At 32.9% G+C, this 19,152-nt stretch overlaps 1 protein-coding gene across 36 annotated transcripts in view; it reads left to right on the top strand.

The window, feature by feature from the left end:
* The window catches only part of LOC130903946 (cAMP-specific 3',5'-cyclic phosphodiesterase), a 248,370-nt gene that overhangs the window by 103,023 nt on the left and 126,195 nt on the right, over positions 1 to 19,152 (top strand). For 2 of the 36 annotated variants that reach the window (XM_057816355.1, XM_057816356.1), the window contains exon 1: positions 8,384 to 8,611. The exons of 28 other annotated variants lie outside the window; for them this stretch is intronic. The gene's annotated coding sequence lies outside the window, so the exon portion shown is untranslated. Of the gene's footprint in view, positions 1 to 8,253; positions 8,686 to 19,152 lie in introns of those variants that run through there. 6 more of the 36 variants (XM_057816357.1, XM_057816359.1, XM_057816361.1 and 3 more) reach the window with 5 other exon arrangements.

Genomic DNA, 19,152 nt, shown 5'->3' with positions numbered 1-19,152 from the left:
ATGGCTACCAAATAAATACCAAACAACGTGGCGTCTCCAAACTTGAAACATATGCTGTATAGATTGTGTACTTTCTAATACAGTGGTATTTTTCAAACAGCTACCGCCATCTTTGATTCGAGTCAGGTACCTCGTATGATAATCATAAGTACCGGATACTTCACCACATCACATGGTTGCCATCTTTAAAAGTTGCTTGCTGCTCCAATTGATACTAATGGCTTGTATATATATGTTATTGCTGAGCTCTTTACCTCTTTTAATATACCGGTTGGTTCAGAATGAATATCAGGGTTTTAGGAATTCAATTACAACATTTGTATGTGTAATAAGATAAACTCGAAGTTTGTGATTTTTCACTGACATTTTATAATTACTTGACAGCTCTAAAGTCTAAACCATTTCACTTCTCTAATTACATAGACGTAAAAAGAGTTGACAGATGACGTAATAGACATCGATGACATCACCAGGTAACTGAAATCGATAATATTAAGTGGGATCTTATGGCAAAGGTATTACCTTTTCAATCATACTATTTTTTTTCGGATTTATGATGTTTTTCATGGTTAGAATAAAAAAACAGTAAATTTTGGCAAAGACAAGTATTAATTATTGATGAAAATTTATATAATTTTTATGCTTATTTGAGGTTTTCGTAGTTTCGATAAACAGGTAGTGTTCATTAAGCCAAAAGTCGGCGAAAACGCCAAAAAGATGACCAAAATTTTAAAAATTAACGCTTTATCTTGAACCTTTTTTTCCTGCAATGTTTAGTAGCAATAAAATCCGGTTCCGGGAGGTTTTCAGACATCCAAGACTTTCTAAAGATCCCTATTCTATTGAGTAGCGTTTCGGCTATTATATTTGGTAATTTGGTACTCCTGCACACTATTACTTTGTAATAAGACGTTATATGGATGGATAAGACGACGCGGTCTAATAGAATGGCTTTAATTTAAAGTTTACTAGATTTTTTTCTGTGGTGATATCTTTAATTTAAAGTTTACGCATCGAAAATCAAAGAAAAATTAGATTGATTGAATAGGTATTCTAAATACCTTTAAAAAGAAGTGTCGCTTGCCATTAGATCCCATTTAATATTATTTTCAACCACCCTATAAGTAATCCCTATTCGAGATAAGTTAAAATGGTAAGTCTCTATGTAACGAAATTTGTTTATTGAATGATTATCGCCCAGGTATTAACGTAGTGGGTTTATTTTGAACATTAAAATGGTGGATCTATAATTCGCATTCACCAAATTTTCATATAAACAAAATTCTAATTTTGTTTTTTTTTTTATCAGAAGTTGTGGTTCCAGAAGACCCCCTACTAAATATTAGTGCGATATTTTTTCGTTAAAAAATATGAAGATTAGTTCTATTAATCGAAATTTACGTAGATGTTCTTTTCGTTTTCGAAATATCAACCTTCCTATTAAAAAAAAAAACAATGTCAAGAATTAATGGATGAGGTAATAGGAAAAGTTCATCGCGATCTGTTTTCTAATAGTTGGAAAAACCTTTCCGGAAAAGTTTAATCGACCTAGAAGAAGATTAACTTGTTTGGGAAAGTTTAGTATTTAGGTAGATTACTATGGACGTTGGCGAACTGGTATTTGTTGACCACTCAATCAAGTTTTGTAATTCATTAAATATTCACGAAAAATACTGACAATAAAATGAAAACATTTGCTAACTAATTTTCCACTCTACATCTAATAGAGAAGAAGTATGCGTTTTTTTATATTTCTATATTTCATATAGTTTCAATTCGATAAACAGGGCCGGATTAAGCTAGGGGCTTGGGGGGGCTATAGCCCCAGGTCCAAGAGAGCCCCATCATTTGGAAATCATTCTGTATTTTTTGATGTGTTGATACCACATCTAACGTATTGATATTATTTTGTGAATTTTTCCGGGTTTTCGAATTCCTTAAGGGGGCCCCGTCATTATTTTAGCCCCGTGCCTTATAAATCTTAATCCGGCCCTGGATATAAAATATATTTTCCGTCAAAAAAATATTCAAAATAATATTTTTGATCGTCCGTTATAATATTCACAGTTTTTTTTTTCATTACATAAAGAATGTAAAAAATTGATAAAAGTTATGTCGAATTTTTTTAAGTCTAAAAAATTTTTTGTTAAATTCCTAGGAACCAACTCTGTGCTACAGAAAGTGTCCATCAAATTCTTTACGTTAGTCATTTAAAATTTTTTAAAAATATTCAAAATAATATTTTTCATCGTCCGTTATAATATTCAGAGTTTTTTTTTCATTACATAAAGAATGTAAAAAATTGATAAAAGTCATGTCGAATTCATTTAAGTCTACGAACTTATAAAAAATTTTTTGTTAAATTCCTCGGAACCATCTCTGTGCTACAGAAATTTTTTAACACTGCGTATTCAAATAAGACGGACGGAAGACTGAACCGAACGATCATATGATATCCTGTCCGACAGGAGCGCCATTCTGGTCAAACTTTGAATTACAATTTACATACAAATGGTACTTATAACCTCTACCCTCTATAAGTCTATGTATAGAATTTTATGATGATCGTCGTGGGGTGGTTTATCATACTCTTATCAAATGAATGTTCATGCCAAATGAAACAAGACAAAATTTAACGTTGGTATTTTATTTACAATGGAATTTGTTTGAATAGGAAACTGGGAAACGAGAGATGTTGTATATTAGAACTTGTCGTCGGGTTTAATTACTACACTCTGTTGCATTTCAACAAGCAATGAACTGGATGGAATTGTCTATTTCGTATTGTCGGCCTTGCAAATATACCTTTATATCATGAATAGAAGTTTCAGTTCTTTGTATTATTTTTAATAATTATAATGTTAAAAACAACGCTTGTGAGGAAAATATACAGGGTGATTCAAAAAAAGGTGTAACTGTCTCTGAAATAAATAGAAAACTCACGTTTGCTCAGAAAAAAAACATGTTGTTTAAATTCACTTTAAAGTTTGCATAATAAACCTGATATTGAAAAATTATGCTCGAACGGTGTAACTAGCGCCCTCTATAACAGTCAAAATCGTAAAAAATGTGTCTATTTTTAATTCTTAAACGCTATTTATTTTTAATCCCGATGGTTTTACGAAGATTTTTTACTGAGCAAACCCCAGATATTTATCAGTTTTTTATCCATCCTAAAGACCTTTTTTTTAATCGCCCTATATTTGGAGTGTAATGTAGCGAATTAGTGAAATCAATTAAATTTATATTTTGTCAATTTTTTTAAATAAATAGTATACAGGGAGTTGTTTTTAAAATAAGAAGTTGATATTAGCCATTTATATATTTCTCATACTGTATATTTATTTTTTTTTTGTAAAAAATGCGCATTTAAAAATACTACGTCGTGTTTTCCAAACACGCCCTCATTCATTTATTAACGAATTTGGCTGTTCCACTCGTACGAGTATTAAAACTAATCTATCTGTCAGATATATGTCATATATTGACAGGTGACATTTGAAAGAAGTTTGAAACTAACAATATATTCACTTTTACTACATCGATTATATGACACTGATGTTCAGGATGATTTTTTCTCGATCGAACAGAATTATTATAAAAAATGATTGCGATTTTTTTTTGTTTCAACTAGATTCAATATAAATTGAATGTTTTGTTTCAGGTGAGTTTTTTCGACATCCATTAGCGTATTTTCATGTAAGTGGAAATGTTTGTTCGTTTTTTATAAATGCCGAATCGATACAGTTTAGAATAATTGTTTGTTTTTCAGAATGTCTGCTTTTATAGCATATAACTAAAAAGCTTTTCTACAAACTCGGATCTAAAAATTCGAGTTTTCTTTTATCGACAAATATTTATTCCTCATATTATTTTAACTCTCCAAAATTTCACATCAAGTTCTTAAACATACAATGATTGTCTGGATAAATTCCGACTTATATGTGTGAAAAAAAAGCTCTATCCAAATATTAATTTCAATATCTTTGAGAAAATTCACTAATAGATCTAAAGTATGTCGGTTATCTAGGGTTAAAAGGTGTACAAAATTCAAATACAAACAACATTGGTCTTTCGAGCCGGATTCATAACATATTTTAATGTTTGTTTGTTTGTATTAGATATTTTATTTTCTTTTTGTTCAATTGAAGTATATAAACTTCAAACAAATCGGTCCTTCGAATACAAGCAACAAAAGGTTTATGAGGTTTAAAGGTAGGGAGTAGTTTTGTTTAACAAGTGACTGTAATAAATTGTCTGTTTTATGAATGTGATTGCTGCATCCGAAGAAAGTATAATTGAGATCAGTATAAGAATTATCATCGCAGGTGGTATAGGTTGATGATTGTATAATACCCAGCTTGGCAAGATGTCTTCCATGACAAAACTTCATTCTAAGTATACCAGCTGAGCGAAATTTCGGAGTTGTACATTTACGAGTTATTAGACGGGCACATGTACACAGTTTACCCTATTTAAATCTTGAATATCTCAAAACAAACTTTTGGTGGCACAGGCTTTCCAAAATAATACGAAATCGAAGATGAACAAACCAAAGAATATCAAACTGTCTCCAGACCAACACAGGAGTAAAACGGGGAGATCTGCGATCAAGAAAGGGAGGGAGGACGAGGGAGGAAATCTGAATGCGATAATAATAACAAATAAATATCCAGAAAGGCGAAGTTGTAACTGCATAAAACAATAATAAAACCAACAGCGAGCAAGAAGGCCAAACTTGGATTCTGAACGAAGCAGAAGAAGAGATAAACGAGAAAAGAAAAAATACTCGGGAGTATAGTAGGGGGTTAAAATGAGGGAGAATTATGACTGAGAAGAACAAATATCGATTTATTTGGAGAATCAGAACTGTGACTCCTCGAGATTGGTTTTCATATCAAACCGCTGGTATCCGGTAGAGTATTCAATGCAGTCGGTGAGGATGTTTTTAATAGACGCAGAAACTTGACAACTTTGGCAGACAGGACGACAAATAGTCTTCTTATTATCACAGCTTCTCTCCTATTCAAAAAGTTTGGGGAAAGGTGAAAAGTAGATGGGTGGATGTGATGTAATGCTGTAGTATTTTTGCTCCACGTATCGCGCCAAGATTTTTGAATGAGGTTTTTGAAGTTAGACTTCAAATTATTGCCAAGCCGAACTGGGATTTCGGGATGATTCTTTGTGGCTTCTTTGGCATGACGATCTGCAGATTCGTTTCCAGCAATTCCAGTGTGCTATGGAAGCCAGAGGTTTGACAGGTTTTCGACTTATCTAGATTCGATTTACGGGGGTTCTACTATAATTGATTAATTGAGATCATTCATTTATCATTGGTTTCAGAAGATACGAGTAATTCAATTACTTACTGTCAAGCTAGTATATCTTTAATTACGTTTTCTATAGGTTTTTGCGATTGGAGTAAATGTTTGATAGAAATAAAATAGGCATTCGTATCTTTATACAAATCTTTGATATACTTGATGTAAAAAGTAAAGTAAAGTCTTTGAATCCTCTTGGATTGACAAATCTTCCAACATATGAACTATAGGAAAAACATTTAGAAGTCTGAAATTATATCAAGAGCAATGAGAGTTTGGTAGATGTCATGAATATTTTGGACTATTGGATGATCGGTGAATATAGTTGTAATTGACTGTATGGATGAAAGAGAGTCAGTACATATGGGGAGTACAGTTCAACTTATGAAATCGTGATTTGTAGTGACTGCGCAACCGAAACCGGATTCCACTTTGGAGGCATCCGTATAGAGAATTAGGTCGAAGGATTTTTTATGCAGAATTTCTAAGATTGCTTTATCTACGAAAAAGCTAGGGGATCATGTTTATTGTAAGCGGTCTTTTGAACTTTTCTGTCCAATTTGACAAACAACAACTCAATCGGGGTGGGGACAGTCGACTGTAACGGCCATTTCATTAATTTCAGTACATTCTTCTTTTCCAATTATTTCAAATACTATTTGCACAGTTTCAAGGGATGCTTGGAATCGTTGTCATGCTGGAAGATAAATTTTCATTTTCTTTGAACATTTTGTCTTCGAAATCCCCTCAATTTTTACCAGGTCTCCAGTCGCCCCTCCTCACATGGATCTAACATCCATTCTTCCTTTGAATTGCACGTAAACACTCTTTTTTTTTAGACCCAAAAACCTCAAACTTTGACTCATCACCCCATGAAACTGTCTCCCACACAAATTTCCATATTGTTCAGCCAATCAGCAACCTTTTACTTTTATTTTGACGTCTCGACAGAGGTCTGTTCATTGCGAAAAAGGTCAGCTCCTTTTTACTGTGGAAGTACTCAAAGGCAGATTCCTAAATTCATTGATCTGAGCTACTTCCTCTGCTGTTGTGGTTTTTCTAGACCGCCCCGAACGTTTTCTATCGACAAAGCTCCATAGTTTTTGACACGTTGAACTATGAAGACTTGCGATTAATGTACGAGTTTCAACCGATAGTTTCTTGGTTCTACCAATTTCAAAATTGGTAATTATACACTTTCACGGTCACCTGGTTTTTTGGCTCTAGAAAATCGAAAAATGGATGGATTTTAATGATCTTGGTCTCAAAATGTTCCATTTTACGGCGGATTTATAGAAAAAATTAGTAGAAATAGCTGGAATGAAAATTTCTCATAGTTTTACTGTTTTAAATCGTAAAAAAACGGTTTTGCAAAATAATCCTTTACAAAAAATTATGGTAATTATACACTTTCACGGTCACCTGGTTTTTTGGTTAGGTTAGGTTAGGTTAGGTTAGGTTGGCTCTAGAAAATCGAAAAATGGATGGATTTTAATGATCTTGGTCTCAAAATGTTCCATTTTACGGCGGATTTATAAAAAAAATACGAAAATTAAAAAAAATAATTTTTTTTTACAGTTTCATGACTTTAAATGCAAAAAAAATGACTTTCTACATATAATCCTTCGTAACTGTTTCTGACGTCGTGGAATCAAGTTCGTATATTTTTTTTCGCAATTTACATAAAAAAATGAATATTTTGAAAAAAAAAAGTTTTTCTACTATTTAAGGTTTAAAACTATTAAAAACCGCAAATTCAGCCACTACCCCCGTGTTTTTCATAAATTCGTCGTAAAATGGAACATTTTGAGACCAAATTTATAAATTTTATCTATTTTTCGATTTTTAATTGTCCAAAAACTATTAACATTGAAGAATACAGTACGAAACTATTCACGAAAATTGATTGTTTTTCATCGATTTCATTTTAAGCTATAAAAACTGAAAAAATCATTCTTTTTGGATTTTTTTTTAATTGTTTATTAATTTATGTAGAATACAAAAAAAATATAAGAACTTTATCTGATAATGAGATAATTTTTTGTGAAGGATTATTTTGCAAAACCGTTTTTTTTTACGATTTAAAACAGTAAAACTATGAGAAATTTTCATTCCAGCTATTTCTACTAATTTTTTTTATAAATCCGCCGTAAAATGGAACATTTTGAGACCAAGATCATTAAAATCCATCCATTTTTCGATTTTCTAGAGCCAGCCTAATCTAACCTAACCTAACCTAACCTAACCAAAAAACCAGGTGACCGCGAAAGTGTATAAATACCATAATTTTTTGTAAAGGATTATTTTGCAAAACCGTTTTTTTACAATTTAAAACAGTAAAACTATGAGAAATTTTCATTCCAGCTATTTCTACTAATTTTTTTTATAAATCCATCCATTTTTCGATTTTCTAGAGCCAAAAAACCAGGTGACCGTGAAACTGTCTAATATTGCGATTAATGTACGCGTTTCAACCGATAGTTTCTTGGTTCTACCAATTTAAAAATTTACAAGGATTTGCGATAACGAAAACAATTCGTATAGGAACTTCACAAGAATATGTCTTGATTCAAAAGTATAAATCACAGCACGTTATCATAGAAATTAGTTAAAGTTATAATTTTAAAATTACGAGGTGGGGAAAAACTTTTGACGGGTAGTGTATATCCCTTTGTTCTTCAATTGTTCTCAAAGTCGAACCCAAATCATTAACACTTAATTCTTATTCTTAATTCTTAAAAAAAAATGAATAACGAATCGAATCTAATTATATATTTGTAATTTATAAGTTTTTTACATTACACCTGGTATATTTGCGTTACTGCATAGATAATTACCGCAATATATATATTTATAAATAACTTGACGGAGTTATTGTAAAAAAATATATTTATTCAAGCAGTTACCAGTTGCCGTATAAATATTACATTGACTTTGACCTCGTGCATACTTCACCTACGTACCAACATTTCGTCTTGTTAAATACTCAACAATAATGAGCAATTTTCGTTATTTTTTATTATTTTGTTTGAAATCGCAATGCATCGTCTAACATCGTTAGAATCCGTACGCAGTTAGCTCCCGGAATTGAGAGAACCAGTATGCCGCGAACGTGGAGTTCCTAAAGGCCTTTCAAAACAGTTGACGGTCGCGCTCATAACAAGTGAACTCGAAAAAATGTGGTCAAAGTGTGCGTGTGTTTGTGTGATATAAGTCTGTGATGTAACGTTAGGAATTTATCAAATTCTGTGGTCAATCGACAGGAATTGGTTTCGTTACGAAAAAAAAAGGTGAATGAGCGTATGTGATAAAGTTATTTCAAACTTCTGAACGAGGCAAAAATATCTTGATAAGGTCCATTCTAGTAAGATTTTTCCCTTCACGCGTAAATTTTCTTAAATTTAAACTTACTTTTCGTACCGTCGAGTAATGAATAAAACCTTTTTAATATACGGTGTGGTCAAATTAATTTGAAACATATATTAACAATGGAAAGTTACATTTTCGATTTTAATCGAAGAAAACGTCGAATTTAATGAAAGATTGATGACATTTTTGATGTTTGTATGACATGTTACGATAGAAAACACACAAAAATGGAAATATTTCGATTATTATGGTTTAGCGACAATTTTTAGCTCATAATTCCGAACTCATAAAATTTCTGATCCTTGTCAGCAAAAAACCAAACAAGGTGCGATTGAAGGTAATCTTCATTTTTAAAAGTTTGACCATGCAAAAAATTGTGCAAACTTCGAAATAAATCGTAATGAGATGGTGTCAGATCAGGGCTGTATGGGGGATGTGGCATCACTTCCCAGCCAAGCTCCAATAGTTTCCCACGAGTTACCAAAGATGTGTGGGGCCTTGCTTTATCATAATGGAACACTAAACCTTTCCGATTTGATAATTTTCTTTGATTTCTTCATCCAGTTCCATTAATTGTTGATTGTGAACATCAGAATTGATCGTTTGGTTCCTTGTAAGCAGTTCAAAAAATATCAAGCTTCTTAACTAGCCCAAGACATTTTGAGTGCGTTTTTCAATTGTTTTGTGCGATTTCGCAACCTCTTGAACGGTTATATGACGATCCTCTTCAATTATAACTTTGGTCATCATCAGTAGGCCGACCAGAATGTTGCTCAATTCTGATACGTAGATATGCTGAAAATATTTCTGCACTTCATCAAAAATACACACAACTTTAATAAATATCACGCACTACTTGCTTCTAAAGTCAATGTGATCAGTATCACGTGACAAACGGCAAAGTACAGTACTAACATAAGTTATTAAAAAAGTAAAGCAACGCTCTCTATCAGTAAAAAGTAAAAAAAGCGAGAGTACTTAGTTACATATATTTATTTAAGCATAAACTACACATCAAGGTACATCGTGAAAATTTCCCAGAATTCTCATGAATTTACATTAAGTATTTTCCCAAGACAAACATCGCGAAATACTTCAAAAATACATAGGGACCCAAATATCTTATTTTTCTTGGCAACTCAATGCTCTAAAAGAATGCAGACAAGTAGAAATCATTTCAGTTGAGCCAAATTTATACACACTGGTGTATCTTACTTACGTAATTTTTTTATACACTAACTATTCACGAACACTTAGACATCAAAGTATTCACTAATTTATTTGAATGCACCGTGGTAGAACATTCTAGAATCTTCGAGTTCCTGGAAATCTCTAAGTCGTCGTAAACAAACAAAAAGGTCTATGTAGAAATTGTCTCTATAAAAACAGGCCACAAAAACATAATGTAAATAGGAAGACCTTTAGGAAATGCCCAGAATGTTTGCCAAATTTGAGCTACGACAACATATTTGAACAAAGCAGGTTGCACGGTCTATATCAGTGGACGAATTCGTAACATATTCAAAATAGTGCCCGTATTTGTTTCTGTTTCCTTCAGTGATATATATCCAATTATTTTTTGATGTTTTTTTAGTGTAGAAAATTTGTGATAAATATTACTTTAATCGGTCACACTTTGGTAAAATCTATCTATAAATCGTTATCGAATTTTAAGTCGTTAAAGTATAATTTATCTGATGTAACCCCACCTGCGTTTTATTAAGATCGAAAGCAACGAAAGACTTTTTTTTTAAATGCTTTGGATAACGCATAATTTGACAATCGTTTAAAAAAAAGGGCGTGTCGATTGGTGCAAAGAAATGCTGGGAAAATTCAATCGGGGTGTTTCTAAAGACGTTTATAATATCGTTTATAAATGGTCTTTCAAGATGAGCCAATTCCAACAAAATTTTTTCGCGCACGAAGCACTTTGAAGCAAATGGTCGTTTGTTTTTTTGAATAACTGGAAACGTAGAACGTTTCATTCTAAATAGTACACCAGCATTTGTTTGGAAGACTTAGGAAAACCAATCGGTTCAAACAAAAACATTTTTGAACAGTGAAAACCTCGAATTGATGGGTCATCCGCCGTACAGTCCTCATTTGACACCCAATGATTTCTTGTTATTCATGCAGATCCAAAATAAATTGCTACATCAACGTTTTTCTACAGAGTGGAGTGGTGAAAAAGTGGTTCTAATCACGTGTTTTTTGAGGTACCTCAAGCGGAATGGAAAAAATGCTTCGATAATTGGTTAAAATACATAAAATGGAGGATATTTCGAAAAATCATAAAGTCTTATCCAATCTATCCCATAACTTTAGTAGCAACCCTCGTAAGAAATTTGTTTTATTATTATTGAGAGATCAAAACGTGCTTTATATTTTATTATATACTTAAAAATTGGTTATATAAAGAAATAGCTTTTATTTATATCGCAAACGAGAAAAAACATCAACATCTACAATAGTGAATTAGAGATTGAGTTTCCTTTTTTCAAATTAATTATTTACATTAACTCCTTATCATCTACCTATCTAAACACAATAATCCATCAACCATATATCTTTATATAACGTTTATAGCCGTTATTAAATGATATCAATTTGTTAATAATCCGAAACTGTAAAGTCTTCAAAATCAATAATTGAGAAAAAAAAACGAATGATATGTAGTTTCAACTAAAATCTATATCAAAAGGATTAGTTAGTGCGTCATTTCTGAAATACTTTGACTTATATCAAAAATCTAATGATGGATAGGATGTTGTTCCAAAAAGAATTACTCAGCGAAATTGCCACTATAAAAAAATAGTCTCTTACGTCAAACTTTCTAATCAGAAAAATTCGGCATCAATTTAAAACGTCATCACCAAAAGTCATGGTACTGGTGTGAATTTCAAAATACCGGCAGAAATTATTATATACGTTCTCAACGTAATTTTCAATTTGAATCCAATAGAATAGAATTTTTTTTATTATAAGGAATGAAATTAATGTTCTTCAGAGTCGTTGGCAAATCTATGCAAATATTTATTAATTTTAGAATTCAAATCGTGAATATTTTTAACACTTGTACGAGGTCTGGCTATTAAATAACGAGACCGTGCGCCTAGAGGGCGTCTTAGACGGGTGGGGTCTATGCACGTCCCAAAACACAGGAGCAACGTATCATTTTCAAATTTCTCGTTAAATTGAAATAAAACTCCGACTGAGTGCTATAAATTATTGCAAGAGGCATATGGAGACAATTCTCTATCTTGTGCGCGTGGTTTTGAGTGATATAAGCGCTTTATTGAGGGCCGATAGAGCACCGAAGATGACCAACGCCCAGGCCGCCTTCTGATTGTTTCAACACCGGAAACAGTGACCAAAATCAACAAAATTGTGCGTGCGGATCGTCGAATGAGCATCCGGATGATTGCCGAGGCTGTAAATGCCGATACAGAAACGAGAAATTTTTCACGAGGAATTACACATGACAAAAGTCTGTGCAAAGTTGGTGCCAAAAGTTCTTGCGTCAACGGGTCTGCTCAGATCTTTCCTAGAAAGATTAGAAAAAGATCTGTTTTGAAAGGGACCCGATTTGAGCGACAGAGCTCGTCACCAAAGAAGACTTCCAGCACTGCTTCGATAAATGGAAAAAACGTATGGAAAGGTGTGTGGCGAGGGGAAACCCTTTTTCGTTTCGTTAGAAACATAATTAGTTTGATACAAATATATCGCGAAGAAATCATTTTTTATGTAAAAAACAATGGAGGTGCCTCTGGGCGTCTGCATCTGAACTCGGTGTTTATTAGCCACGTCTGTCCATCGAGTAGATCTTGCAAATACTACTCTAGGTGATATTATGTTGAACAACTTGGAATAGCATCTGCAGTGGTAGTACCGGTAAAACATGAGGCGACATTCCTCTATGCTCTAAGCTGTCCAAGTTTCTGGTCAACTCTGAATCGCCTTTTCTATATTCAGTCGAAAGATGGAGAAATCTGGGCCTTGCAGAGGATTAGGAACTGTCTCAAAGCATATTGCTTTTTGATCTTAAGGAGGCCTCCAAGTTTTTATGAAGTTGCCTTGGCTAAATCGGCCAAGTGATTACACCAGGACAACATCGACACAACACCCAACAGGCGGAGTGATATTTCTTGTCCAGATAGTCTAGGTCTTTGCTGTATTAAACTCGATCAGATTACTTCCAGGATCCCACTTTGGATTTGGGTTTTAGCCAAGTTTATTTGGCCGGTTGATTTGAACTACGACATCAGTGTGCTAACGTCGGCGAAGCTATAGATCGGGTTTGCAGTTTGATGTACTACTTTTATATACTTCTTACTAATGTAAAGAAAATAACGAGTCCTATAAATCATGTTAGAAATCTACACGGCAGTTCATTCAATTGACCTTAGGACCTTTTAATTTATATCAAATTTCCAATATCTTGTAGAATTTCTATTTCCAGAGAACAATTTATCGTACTTTCCGTTTTAATCTTAATTTATTCATAATAGATATGACATTTTTCCGACGAGATTCGGAAACATTTTATATTCAGATTATTCTAAATTCTCTGTTTGAAGTGTGAAGATTAGATATCAACTATAATTTCTGTTGGATAATTTCGAACGATTCAATTATTTAGTCTGGGTTACAAGTCGTATATATACTTTAAGCACAGTTAAGGACGATTATTTTTAATATACAATGATTCTTGAATCAATTTTTGATTCCATATTTTGTTATGTCCAATAAATATTTCACCACATTCCTAATCAATGCAACCTGTACTAATCGATTCAGATTACCAAATATATTCTCAAAAATTATTTCAGGAAAGTACTCGATGTTTATTGGACACAAGATGAAATATCTCGAAACATACATATTTGTATAACAATGTCAGAAATTGAAATACTTTTGTGCCTTTTGTTTACTGAATTCTTTATAAAAATTGAGGTTAATGTTGAAAATAACTACTCCATAAATAGTTAAGTCATTGCTGAGGTAAAGTAACTACATAAATCAGAAAAATGGTCAAAGAAATTACGTAAATATATCGTTCATACTGAAAGTTGTCCATCGTCTTTATTATTATTATTTTCCTACATATTGAACAATTTCTTTGTAATTTCCTTCTTGACTTGGCCCTATAATGTACAATAATAGTCACTGCTGAAGAAATTCTTAGTCTACTATAGAACCAAACAAAATTTCAATGTCAAAACATTTTATTACTCAACATATTCTTCTCTAAAATGGATACATTTATTACAGAAAACCTGCAACGTCTCTAGAGTTTCTTCTTGCTCTGCAAACCAAACCTCCACAGCTTTTATTACCTCCTCGTTGGAAGAAAATTTAGATAATAGTCGGACGGAGCCAAATCTGGTGAATAAGGGGGGTGTTCTAGTAATTCAAAACCTAAATCACGAAGTTTTTGCAAGGCAACATGAGATTTGTGTGCAGGGGCGTTCTCCTACAAAAACAAAACACCTTTGGATAACTTTCAGCGTATTTCCTCTTTAATTTTTTCCCGTAGAGTGGTCAGTAATGTCGAATAGTAATCTCCAGTTATTGTTCTACCCTTATCCAAAAAATAAATCACGATTACTTCCTGGCAATCCCAAAAAACTGATTGAAGAACTTTTCCAGTAGATATTTGGACACGAAACTTCTTAGGTCACGGAGAACCAGAGTGTCGCCATTCCATCGATTGTTGCTTTGTTCCTGGAACGTAGAAATGTACCCAAGTCTCATCCATAGTAACAAACTCTACGTCGTTTTCAAATCGAGCACAGATCGAAGGCGATGCTTCTACCTTTGCACGCTTTTGGTCTACATTCAAACATTTGGGGATCCATTTTGCAGCAATTTTTCTCATGTCCAAATTGACGTGAACTATATGATGAACGCGTTCGTATGAAATATTCAGTGCTTCAGATTCCGTTTTAGCCCAATTCGACGGTCTGATAAAATCATATCATGAACTGCATCGATATCTTCGGGGACCGACACAGAAACTGGCCTTCCCGATCGGTCATCATGTTCAATGGAAAATTTACCTCTTTTGAAGCTTGCAGTCCAATTTTTCACGGTCGCATATGAAGGACATTGATCACCAAGGGTATTAAGCATCGTAAATCTACTTACCTCTTAACCCTTTTAAGTACAGGTACTTGATGATGGCTCGTTACTGAAATTTTTCGATTTTCACAATTTCGGTGGACATCTTTTGTCTTTTAATTTATTGCGTAACTCTGGTTTACTTTTTCGACGTCAAACTTTACACTTACACTTCTAATAAGTTATTGTTCGTTGCTATGGAAACGCAATATAATAAAATTCAAAGGCCATAATCACGTTAGTATATTTTTGCGTGTGAAACGGCTTTAGCTGGAATCAATTCCTTATTTTCTCTCCAAATATCACTTTGAATGATCCATTCTCTGTTTTTGTTCCATCATTAGAAAACGAGGCACTAATTTCGAAAGAAGCTTGTTCATGTTCAAAGACTAATGTTAAATGGTGTAAACACTTGTCGACTGTATCTTTGAATATCATTTGGTTGCCTTCTATTACGACATTCAGGATTTTTCTTAATGTTTTCCAGTTCAACTGTAACTTTTGAACGTCTTCATCGTTGAGCATTAGTGTGGCTTTTAACAAGTGGACTGAAAAGTAGTTTCAACATAAAAAAAATCTTTTTCAAGATAGAATTTATAGATTTCTTTTAGTTGTGTCCAGCGAGAAGAATATAAGAATATTGGAGTGGAGGCCAAGAATGGATAAGAGAAGTAGAGGCAGGCCGCCAACAAGATGGAGTGACGATGTAAAGAAAATTGTAGGAAATTGGATACATACAGCTCAAGATAGAGATAGATGGTTTAAACTAGAGGAGGCCTATATCCAGCAGTGGATGGAAGATGGCTGATAGATGATGATGATGATGATGTGTCCAGCGATCATCCTTTGAGGTCTGAGAACAGAAAAAAGTCGTCTGGAGAATACAGTCGATGCAGAAGCAATTCAAAGCCAAATTCTGCCATCTTTTCCATTAATTTGTTACTTGATTCAATGTTCCGATGAAACAGCAGTTTCTTCGTCAAATGGAGCCGTTTTTCTGCGATCTCGACCTCCAAACTCTACGAATAGTCGCTGTTTATTGTTTTTTTCTTTTGAAGATAATCGATACCATGCGCATATCAAAATACTGATTCTACTACTTTAGCAGCCGACTTTTCCATATCTCCCCGCTTTGTGTATGATTAAAAATTGCAAATTCGTTAATTTATCCAATTTATTCTGCTCGTCAAACTAAATTTAGACAGTCCGACAGTCCTTAAGTTTAATCTATAACTATGGGATGTTCTCAAAGCTTTTTTTTCCGAAATGGTTTTCATCTGCTTTGTCATGGTATGACAAAAGTGACACCGTTGTGGGACCTTCACTATTTTCGCACATTTTTTAGATCCTGACCCTTTCTGGAAACTAAACCGGTCTGGGAAATCGGAAATTTTTTATTAGTATGTTTTCATTTAATCCATATTCTTCCAGTTTTTTTTTTATTTTGATTTCCTTTTGAAAAGCAAAACAACTACTTCAAAAGAGTCTGTTTTATTTTTCTTTTATTTTGGAATCACGTTACCTGCGTTTTTTTGACAGAATTTATTCAATTATAAATTTCTATTGGCTCAACCTTATTTTAATTCTCCTAAGGATTATCTCCGAGCTACAAAGGAATCAACCACTCAAAAATATAATTATAAACTTTTTTAAAAGAAAAACGTTTTTGTGTCTCAAAGAATAATTCTGTTTCTAATATTTTTACACAGTCAAGGTAACGAAAATCGATATATGGGTGATTCCATTATAACTGTGATATTCAATGTCCTGTATTGTTTTTTTGTACTAGTCATTAATTAATAATCAATTAATAAAAATTTTGTGTTAATTGAATAATTCTTAAGATATTTAAACATTATTTTTATACAATATAACTTGCCACTTAAAGAAAACTTATACTACATCACTTGAATGTCAGTACCGTGTCATGTCCATTCCTAGAATTTACCGATAAATTATTAATTTTTTTTGTCGTAACAAATGATTTAAACTAATTACCTTATAAATTCTAATGTTTATGATCAAACTGAGGAAAATTGATGCACTTGTTGTTTAATATCTTAAGTTACCATGTCAGTACCGTGGATAAATGAGTCAGTACCGTGGAACTCAAAATCCGACATTTGTGTCTTGCTCGTGATACTTTGAAGTTGTAGTAAATTCCTCTTAGAGTTTTATTTTTACAGTAAAATAGATGAATAATATGCATAAAAAAGTTAGAAAAGTTAAATTTTAAAATCTTGAAATTTTGAATACAAAAAATCACAGTTAGAACGGAATCACCCATATGTGCTTTGGATTTTTTTTTATGAGCTGTTAGTTACGGAAATCTTTATTAATCAAATTAAATGAAGTCAAAGTCAAAACCTGAATATTTTGAAAGTACATAGTGCAGTCCATGAGTTCTTGAACTCATATAGTTTGCACGCGTCAGAGACAAGTCTCGACAAGCTTTACACAAAGTTTCAACTTGCTGTTTCGATTCATTTTGTTTCCAAAACAAGTATTCTAACGATCCCACAAAAGCATTTATTTATGACAGAATAAGATTGGTTGCCTCGAATTCTCAGTGCAGTGCAAAAGCAGCATCGAATAGAATCCAAAAGAGATTCCCCATGGAGGGAAATCGGTTCCAAAATCAGCCGAGGTGTACACTTGCTTCAAGACAATAATCCCACGTACACTGCTTCACTTTCCAAGGCTACTGTACACGATTGTGGCTTTACAGAGATTGAACGTTTTAACCCTGATCTGGTCCCATTCGATTATTATATTTTTCGAAAAGCTTGAGGCCGCGTTAAAGGATAAAGTTCAATTCAACAGCGACGGTAACATTCATCATAACGTTTGGACTCTAAAGATGCAAGTGGCGTAGTTTTCATTAGAAGTTTGGAAAAGTATTTGGAAATAAAATAATAGAATTATCACAATTTTGTCTTTTATTTATGATCTTTCTTTAGATGTTAGGCTGAAAACTCATGGATCGCACAACGTATAACACCAAGGGATATTTAAGTACAATTTAAGCATCAAATTAATTGTTTGAGTATGTCTAATATCAATTTACATAGAGAGGTTTCTAAATCGTCTTGATTTTAGGTCTCAACAATTTTTAAATCTGTATAATTGAATTTATGTTTTTTTTTTTGATATTTCATGGTTCGTCAATACACTTTTACTTTTTTTATCGTATTGATGACCTTTTAGTCTAGTTTATAAATACTGAGATGTATGTCCTATGTAGACATAAATAATTCAAGTAAAATTTATTTTGATACAACTACGAATAATTCAACTGATAACTGCTACATATTTTTTTGAGATGTAAAAACTAATTTTTTGTGTTAAAACAGATTTCTATTTCGATGTTATTTTTATTTTGATATTCGTGATGTGGGTGATCTATTGATTAATATAAATACGCAAATAATTATCAATGTAACATTTTGATAAAGACCGAAACAGGTCGAAACGTCAATTTTTGTCTGCCTTTCAAAAATTATTAAAAAAAAAACTAATTTTAAAACAGAAGAGACCTAAAATCAAGAGGACCTAGATTTTTTGTAGAGCATTTTATGAGCTGGTTACAACTATAAAGCTTTGACAGTACAAATTCTTCTAGGTTTTTTCTATCTTATGTAATCTAAGAAAAATCCAGGCAAACATTTCCGAATCTACAGGAATAGATAATATTTTTATTATTCTTTTTCGTATTACAAAATTAATCGAGTCAATACGACACATTAGTGTGAGGTAAAATGTTAGTGTAGGGTGGTGAAATTAAGAGGTTTTTAATATATATATTTAATATATACCATAAAAATATCATACCAAATTATTTAGGCCAATTTCACGGTCCGTTCATCCATGAAAATTCGAAATAGACAGCTGCAGTGCCCAATCAATAAATTAATCCAACGTATAATGCAGATAGTTCGATACAAAGTGAGTTAAATGGTTGTTAACCGGATTAATTGTCAATATTTTTTATTTGGCGTATGACATGAGATGAAAGATTGGGAATTGAAAAATCTGATTCATTATTTTAAGTGAAATACCAGGGCGGTTCAAATATTTTAGATATAAACGATATAAATGGCGCGCCTGTATGTTTTGAATGTTGCCTCTTGATTATTTTTTATCTTACTAATACTGTCGCATAGTTTTCGTCTGTAACGCTACGACTAAGGCCCTCCGCACACGGGTCAACTCATTTGCAACTTGACACGGCGCAATCGGAGTTGTGCAACCTGTATGCAACTTCAGTCCTCAACTCTCGGCTGATAGTCGGTTTCAGTTGGCAACAGAATAACCAGGAAGATGGAAGGCCTTTTCAACAAAA

This window comes from Diorhabda carinulata, chromosome 2, assembly GCF_026250575.1.
Source record: "Diorhabda carinulata isolate Delta chromosome 2, icDioCari1.1, whole genome shotgun sequence".
NCBI classification, from domain to species: Eukaryota; Metazoa; Arthropoda; class Insecta; order Coleoptera; family Chrysomelidae; genus Diorhabda; species Diorhabda carinulata.
This window is presented reverse-complemented; position numbering and strand designations above follow the sequence as displayed.